The sequence below is a fragment of the Lolium perenne genome, chromosome 4 (genome assembly GCF_019359855.2).
Source record: "Lolium perenne isolate Kyuss_39 chromosome 4, Kyuss_2.0, whole genome shotgun sequence".
In the NCBI taxonomy this organism is placed as follows: domain Eukaryota; kingdom Viridiplantae; phylum Streptophyta; class Magnoliopsida; order Poales; family Poaceae; genus Lolium; species Lolium perenne.
Window position 1 is genome coordinate 281,475,124 of NC_067247.2, and position 5,220 is coordinate 281,480,343.

At 47.6% G+C, this 5,220-nt stretch overlaps 1 long non-coding RNA gene and 2 other non-coding genes across 3 annotated transcripts; all 3 read left to right on the forward strand.

The window, feature by feature from the left end:
• The first annotated feature begins 213 nt into the window (after positions 1–213).
• On the forward strand, positions 214–285 carry TRNAG-UCC (transfer RNA glycine (anticodon UCC)). Its single transcript has one exon. It is a non-coding gene; the product is annotated as a tRNA-Gly (tRNA).
• Positions 286–3,145: 2,860 nt separating this feature from the next.
• TRNAG-UCC (transfer RNA glycine (anticodon UCC)) lies at positions 3,146–3,217 on the forward strand. The gene has a single exon. It is a non-coding gene; the product is annotated as a tRNA-Gly (tRNA).
• An 848-nt stretch (positions 3,218–4,065) lies between these two features.
• On the forward strand, positions 4,066–4,930 carry LOC127348945 (uncharacterized). The gene is made up of 2 exons (XR_011756812.1): positions 4,066–4,376; positions 4,457–4,930. It is a non-coding gene; the product is annotated as an uncharacterized lncRNA (long non-coding RNA).
• Positions 4,931–5,220: the final 290 nt, after the last annotated feature.

Consider the following 5,220-nt stretch of genomic DNA (forward strand, 5'->3'; position numbering starts at 1 on the left):
ATTGTGAAACGCCACAAAAGGAAGCTCTCTACTTCTCTGGGGGTTTTGTTGCTAAATGTGCATACCGCACATATCACCGCTACATGCCTACATCACGAGCATACTCGTGCGGTGGGTGTGCCTCAACAACAAACCTTTATCCATAGCTTCCGTGCTGAACCTTGATTCATTCTGTTTTTACTTATATGCCGTTAAGAAGTGAACAAGCAATTAGCGTCTGTAGTCCAACGGTTAGGATAATTGCCTTCCAAGCAATAGACCCGGGTTTGACTCCCGGCAGACGCATTTCTGAATCAAAACTTTAGGTGGACAATAGAGAATTTTTTTTTTATGCGACAGGGACCACCCTGCGGCGAGCGACGCTTCTTCGTGCCCACAGGGCGGACCCATTTGGCATGCTCCTCTGCGGCGGCGCACGCGCGGAAGCTTCCGCTTTTCGCAGCTGCCACGGTTAGCCATACGCGCAAACAGGACAGTGGATGCGACGGTGGCGGCGGTGCGGAGATAGGGTTTCAACTTGTATGGTTGTATCTGCCGCATCGACCTGTATATATAATGTCGAGCGGTCGTGGACCCTGTTTTATTTTTACAGACTAGGCTGTAAGGGATCTGGTCGATAGCCCGAACGAAGACAAAACTATAAACCCGTCAACTTTAACCGTTTGAGCCTGGTTTACGAGATCTATTTGATCATGAAATGTGTTAGGTCTGTTCGGTTCTCGGTGAAAGTGAATGGAGAGTTACAAGATCAATTCCAACCATCCCGTGGACTGAGACAGGGCGACCCCATGTCGCCACGTGGAGAAGGGCTCTCGACACTACTAAAATTTTATGACATGGGTTATGTTGACCGTGGCATCAGGGTGTGCCACCGAGCGCCCTGCATAACACATCTCCTCTTCGCTGATGATAGCCTCATTTTCATCAATGCGACAGTACAGAGTGCGGCACGATTGAATGAGCTTCTCCATACATACAATTAGGCCTCTGGGCAGCTAGTGAATCGAGCTAAGAGTTTTGTGTTTTTCTCACCATGTACCTTGGATGAGTTCCGTGAAGCCATTAAAGCAGAATTACATGTTGATGTAGAGGCTTTTAACGAGAAATATCTTGGGCTCCCAACAGCGGTAGGGAGTCTATCAAGCGAGGTTTTTGAATATATTGCTGATTATATGAAAGGCAGTATTAATGGTTGGGCAGAGAATTTGATGTCTTTTGCTACCAAAGAAACGTTGATTAAATCAGTTTTACAAGCCAAATTGACCTATAGCATGAGCTGCTTCAACTTGTCTAAAGGAACATGCAGCAAATTGATTTCGATCATGGTAAAATTCTGGTGGAATGGATGCTTAGATAAAAAGTCCATGCATTGGCTTGCATGGGACAAAATTGCAGTGTCGAAAAGCCAAGGTGGCATGGGCTTTCGAGACATGGCTGTCTTCAACATTGCGCTGCTCGGAAAGCGGGGATGGAGGTTGATATTATCCCTAGATTCGTTGCTCGCTCAAGTGCTATAGGTACGTTACTACCATAACAAAGAGTTCATGGAAGCCACGGCGCCAAGGACTGCATCACGCACTTGGCGAGCCATTCTTGCAGGCCACGAGCTGTCAAAAGGCCTAATTAAGAAAGTAGGGACAGGAGAGAGTATTTCCATCTGTGATGATAATTGGATCCCGTCTTCTCATACACTACGGTCGTTGTTTCGTTCACCTGGTGCCGAAGCTGTTAAAGTGTGTGAGCTAATTAGTGCAAACACACAGCAGTGGGACATGCAGAAGCTAAAGAACAATTTCTGCCAAGTGGATATTGAACGGATTGTGCAAATCCCTTTAAGTTCAAGAGTAGATGAAGATTGGATGGTCTGGAATTATGAAAAGTCAGGTCTGTACACGGTAAAATCTGCGTACCGTATGCTTGTTTCTCAGCTGGGAGATGAGCAACAAAGGAAGGCATGTCATCTTCAGAGGGCGACATGGAAATGTGGAAACGGCTATGGAGTTTGAAGGTAGTACCGAAGGTGTGAGTTTGGTGGCGGGTTATGCGAGGCATTGTGCCGGACTACTCAACTCTCACTCGGAGGCATGTCAGAGCTAACAGCGCCTGCTCGGTTTGTAAAGCTACTTCAGAAACTTTGCTTCATGCTTTAACTGAATGTGCCCACGCCAAACTGTTCTGGTTAGAGGTGAGGGACATTCTAAATGTCAAGCTACCAAAACTTCACCCAGTAACATAGGCATCGGATATCTTAACTCAAGATTGGTGGTCAGCGGAGGACCAAGCCAAAGTAATCACGGTGATGTGGTCCATTTGGTCTTCAAGAAATAAATAGGTGCACGGTCGGAGCAGGGTTTTGATCCAGGTATCGCCATTAAGGCAGTACATGAGACGTTGATGGAGCTTGAGCTCCCTCAACCAAATAAGCTCCATCCATGGAAGCTACCAAGCTACAAATGGCAGAGACCAGATGATGGCTATGTCAAAATCAGTGTGGATGGATGGTGCAATTAACAGCCAAGACCATGTGGCTGGCAGTGGTGGCGTGGCAAGGGACAGCGCTGGTACATTCCAAGGTGCATGGTGCAAGCCCTATGCACGTATCGTCGACCCATTGACAGCGGAGGCTTTGGCGCTTCGTGATGTTGCCGTCTTTGCTCAAGCGCGCAACTTCAGTTGAGTCATCATTGAAACTGATTGTTCTGAGCTTGCGTGTCTGAGCTTGCGTGTGTGTGGGAGTCTAGGAGGAGGAATCGTCCGGTGATTTCACCCCTGCTTGAAGAAACTAATGTCTTAAGTCTAGGTTTTGAGTTCTTTTCTGTTAGTTTTGCTCGGCGCTCGAACAATGCCTCGGCACATGCTTGTGCACGTTATGAGCGTCTGAATAATGTGTCTGGGGATTGGATCGAGGAGAGCCTAGTATTCCTTCAAAATAGTCTTATTGCTGATTGCAATGGTGCTCTGATGAGTTAATAAAGTCAAGGTATTCTCCAAAACGAAAATGCATACCGCACGTCCGCACGTATCACCTTTACATCAGGAGCGTACTCGTGCGGTGGGTGTGCTGGTGCCTCACGAATAAACCTTCATCTATTAACCTTAATCTATTCTGTGACTAATTAGTTGTTAAGAAATGAACAATCAATTAGCGTCTGTAGTCCAACGGTTAGGATAATTGCCTTCCAAGCAATAGACCCGGGTTCGACTCCCGGCAGACGCATTTTTTGAAAACAACCTTTTAAACGTTCAATGGACCTTTTGCTAAACAATGAAAAATTCTTCTTTTTTTTATGCAGGGAAAACAATGGAATACTCTACTCTGCCACTCTACAATACCATAGCGAGGACAAATAGTTGTGTCGACTCGAGCTATATTTTCAGTGTCCAACTAGGATAAGTAGTTGTGTCGAGTCGAGCTGAACTAGATATTTTCAGTGTGACCTGGTTCTAATTCAGTGTGCAAAGCTGGTGTACAACGGCTGTTGTTGGCGTACGGTACGGTAGGCCCGCCGAAGCCAGAAGCAGGACGAAGAGCCACTGTATTACTAAAAGCTCGGCCACACGAATTTTTGCCAAAAGAGACCACCTGCCCCAATTCATTGATAAAAAGGACCACCTCTGAGCAAAATTGGCAAAAAGGACCACCTACTGGGTGGCGGCAGAGCCCCCAGCCGACACGTGGCGGTTGCCGCCAGGGGCTGTGGCGGCAGGGCCCCGCCGCCAGAGGCTGTGGCGGCACGTTAGCCGGTCGTGCTCACTGTCAGCCCGCCGTTTGCATGGTGGGCCATGCCGCCCCACGGCGCGGCGGCACGTCGACGTGGAGTATGCCTCCAACCCCGGTGGAGGCAGGCCCCGCCATGCACATGGCGCGGAATCTTGCGTCGTGGGAGCAGCATTTGGTCAGTTGCAATGGCCGACATGCACGCAGACGACAGGTTCCATCAAGCTTTGATTGCACTGATTTTGATGCTGCTTAAGTGCGCGGTGGAGGCAGCCGTTCCCGCTCGATACAGAAAATTAAACACCGAAAGCAGACTGATACAGCAAATAGACCACCGATAGTGTGCGCCAATTATTCTGCACTACTTTGTTGGTACGGCTCACACTAATTGAAGGCTATATAAGCCGTCTTACCCGCATAGAAATGAAACAGCAGGATCGAGTTTGCCTTCTCCGCGTCTCTCTTTCGTGCGCAAAATATTGAAGTGAGTATGAGCTTGCCACCGGGGGTGAGAGCAGAGAGGTGTTGGTGCGGCCGCCTTGCGAAGGTGAAGGAGGTGGTTGATTTTTCTGATAAGTTCGGCATGAAATATTTCATGTGCGCGAGCTATGATCATGATCCACCCAGGCAAATAAGTTCATCGTCCTCGAGGCTTGCGGTATGTTGTAACAGCATGATTAAAAAAATTATTTGTATGTCATTAATTTTCGTTGATTAACCGTAGTATTTGTGTTGCAGTCTCCCCCTCCCCTTTGCATGTGGTTTCACTGGATAGACCAGGAGCAGCCGGAGTGGGCACGCCGCGAGGTGGAGGAGAAACAATGGCGTGCATGGGCAAGGTTCCATGAGGAGGAGCGTTTTGAAAAGGCTATTGCTAATGATAAAGCAGAAAGAGAGAGACAGATACAAAAATTAAGGGCGGAGCAAGCTCGAAATCGTGAGGTGAATCAGAAGAGGATGGATGATGAGGCTGCACGTAGGTATGCAGAGGAAGAGGTGCGCAGAGAGGCCCGTGAAGCGGAGAGGAAGAGATTAAGGGAAAGAGATGCCGAGGCGCAAGCGGCAGAAGAACGCGGCGACAAGTCCGGAAAATGACCACGGTGGACACAGGGCAAATAGAGTGATCTGTTGTACTAGCTATGTATGTTAATTTCAGTTTAACTTTCGCGTTGTATCTTAAAATTCGTTGCGGTTATTATGTTGTATCTTAAACGTTTTTACTTATGTTGCATCTTCATTATTGGAGTTAATTTAGAAATTAAACTTATTGGAACTAATATTAATATGTCTCCGAGATACATAGAAAAATGTCTCATACATAGATTAAATGCCTGTCGCGCGCATAGATAAATATATGATACATAGAAGTAAGGTCCATTTGTATCATTCATGTCGACGATGACGACGTTGCTGCCGTGGCCTTGGACCGGAAGGCGACAACCGGGGACGAGGGGGATGAGGTGGACGCAAACCTCGGCCGTACTGATTTTCCTCATCCTCTG